This window comes from Propithecus coquereli, unplaced genomic scaffold, assembly GCF_000956105.1.
Source record: "Propithecus coquereli isolate 6110/MARCELLA unplaced genomic scaffold, Pcoq_1.0 Scaffold7, whole genome shotgun sequence".
NCBI lineage: Eukaryota > Metazoa > Chordata > Mammalia > Primates > Indriidae > Propithecus > Propithecus coquereli.
The window spans coordinates 17,188,026-17,191,551 of NW_012153062.1; positions in this window are offsets into that span (position 1 = coordinate 17,188,026).

Here is a 3,526-nt window from a genome sequence, read left to right on the forward strand (position 1 = left end):
CCGCTTATTCAGGCACATAGCTCTACTAATCCTCTCCTCTCTTCTGTATCATCAAGATTTCACTCTACTGGGATTCTCCATCATCATATAAACATGCTGTTATTTCTATTATCTTTACAAAAAAATCTTCTCACAAACCCCCTTCCACCTCTAACTATCATTTCTCTGATGCCCTTATGGATAAAGTCCTTTTTACCTCTGCTCTGTGTCCACTCCAGGCAGAGTACTCCTTTCAATCCACCAAAACTGCTCTTGTCAAGGTTGCCAATGACTACCATAATGCTAAATCTGAGTCACTTTATGCTTCTGCCTTAGGACTTTGGACTTCAACTTTTTCCTGCTTTGAACAGTTCTTCTCCTGGATACCATTATAGCTTACCCCTCATTCCCTTCAGTCTTTTCTCCCATGTCACTTTCCCTGTGAAGCTTTCCTTAACTGCCTTATTTAAAGTCTTCAACTTCATGACAAACTCTATCCCACTTCACTGTCTTATTTTTCCCCATAGCATTTATCATCAGCTACAGCATACTTTATTTGTTTTTTTATTCATTATTTAGCCCAATCCTCAATGAGAAAGTAAGCCCTATGGGGCAAACATTTTATCTGTCATATTTGCTGTTGTAGCCCCAGGCCCTAGAACACTGCAGGTCATATAGTAGGTGTTGAATGACTGAATGAATGAACAGATAGTTGTTGAGACTCTATTAGATGTCATTCAACTTGCTAGGTGTTATGGGTACAAACTGAACAAGATAGATGGAGTCTTCCCTTTCAAAATACTTATAATCTAGATTGGAAGAGAGAAATTAATTCACTCAGTTTCTATGCAACATAAAAAATGCTGTTAGAAGTATATAATAGGAACAGGCAGAAGAAACATTGACCATAAATTTGAGAGATCAAGGAGGGTACTGATATCAAACCAAGGAAGAAAGTGATAGCAATCTTGGGACCTAGAGTAAAAGTTATCCTTGAGAAGTGAATGGGATGGAGAGAGGGTATTAGTTCAGGCAGAAGAAGTGGGTTCAAGTGAGAATGGTGTGTTGGAAGAACTTCAAAAATTTCAGTATACACTGGAACACGGAGTATAAAATAAAAATAATGAAAGAAGAGATGGAGTTATGTAGTAGTTAAAATTGAGGGCCCAAAGGACAGACTGCTTGAATTTGAAGCTTCACTGTGTCACTTACTTATTATTGTACCAGGGCATGTTATTTAATCTCACTGTGCTTCAGTTTACTTATCTGTGAACTCAAGATAATGTTATCTCACTTGGTGTTTTGAATATTCAGTAGGGTATGGATTAAAGGAATTTAGCATAGGGTCTGATAAACAATAAGTCCTCAATAAATGCTAGTTGTTGCTGTTTGACTTGTGAAATAAGCAGGGAAGAGATCATTATGATTCATGAAGGGCATGTCAGGGAACTAGATACTCCGTCCATTCCTGACAACCTTTGAGACATTATGTATTGCTAGTTCAATTATTTTTCTATCATTATTATTGCAAATGAATATTTTTCCTATTTCCCAGAATCATCTCCAAGATATTGAATAGAAAATTGATATGCTGGCTTCATGTTAGTTCGAAGAGGAGTGGGGGCAGAGGGAGAAGAGGAGAATTGTGCTCTCTCTTTATTAAAGCACTTGCTGAAAACACAATTCATTTTATCTACAGAGACATATTTCAGGGGTATGTTTGTGACAAAACATACAACAAAATTCAATAAGTTACAGGCAATGAAAATAATAGAAAGAATATATATAATCATAAATAAACACATTTTATTACTATATTTGAGCATACATTTTATTGGTATATATATATTTTTAATGGACACCTGATGTTTGCTAAAATGAAATTGAAGTTCTGAAACAGTGTTACAATGCATCTCCCTCATCTCTCACCCAGTAGCTTTTACCTGTTCTAGCAAAGAGACAACCTAAGTAATTCAGTGCTGTTGGGAGTCTGAATCATTGGAATAATTACCTTAATTCTCCATTAAAAGAAAGCTATTTTAAAAGGGATGTTCTTTGATTGACATATGTCTGCATTTTTTTAAAAGATAGACAAAAGAGGTATTTAGTATAATTATTGACTTTCACTGCATAACACAATATGGAGTGATAAGGGCCCAAATCCTGAAGATGTAGGATACCTTATTGCAGACTCTTTTCTGGTCACTTAATAGGCAACCCTTATTTACTATTAATTAAATGTCAACTGTGCAAGTAATCAGCAGTGAAATTGACCATCTATTTGTAAGAGGGTAAGAAGGGTTATTTTTAAGCTTCATTAAATTCTTTGTGCTTTCTGTTGTTCATTTGTTGCATTGTCTGCTTTTGGCACGAAAGTGTCAACAGGTGTAACAAAGTTTAAATGAATGCGGGATGCCAACTGCTTCTCTAACTCTGGCATGAGAAAGGACCTCCTGTAAGAAGAGCTGCCTCCTGAAGCATTTTGTTCGCTGTCATTGGCTGGAGCTCATGTCATAGTACAAGACAGCAGCCAACTTATGAATAGGCAACCTGCCATCTAAACAGATGGGCAAGTGTTTGGCAGCCAAGAGGCCAAGTACATACAGCAAATATAGGTATCGGGGCCTCATTTCCAACTGAGATTGCTGAAAAGTCTGTTTGTCCTAATATCATATAAGCTGTTGGGACAGTTTTGATCAGTTTTTCAAGGCACAAATTACATTAAATACTTATTCAAATAAACATTTCAATACTTTTATTTGAATGATTATTGAGAACTTAGAAAATTGGAAAATAAAACTGGGAAAAGAAGTGTTTTAAAAGAAAACTAAATGTGGAAAAATTGGATTTTACACTGATATACAATATGTTCATGTGATGAAGGAACACTTTTATAATACCTTTGTATTGTCCCCTTACAGCAACTATTCTGAGAGCAAGAATAATTTTGTGGGTATGTTTGTGATAATGCATACAACAAAACTTAATAAATTACAGGCAGCTAAAACAATATAAACAATGCATATTATTTTAAATTAAAACTCTATGAAGAAAAAGGCCTTGTAATTCTATTTCTGCTTCTCTCAGTGCTAAGTAAGTGCTTATTAAATGCTCATGGAATGAATATATAGTTAAAATAATTATCTGGTTACTATGTGACATTTACTAATTATGTTTCAAATAAGTTCAATGTAATATAAAATAAAATTTTCTGCAACAATGAACCTAATTGAATCTCTTTGAGGACTCAGAGAGTGCTTTAAAAATTTCGGTCTAAATGTATGGATATTTGAATGAAATTTGTGCTGACTTAAAATTTGCATTTGGAATTTTTGTCAGAGTCAGAGATATCAGATTGATATCATATTTATTTTAAATATACGCAGACAGATAAATACAGAAATAATTCCATGCACAGGTTAGTATACACATATATATTTCTTTTATTTATTTATTTATTTATTTATTTATTTATTTATTTATTTCAGCATATTATGGGGGTACAGATGTTTAGGTTACGTATGTTGCCCTTGCCCCCCCTCCCCCC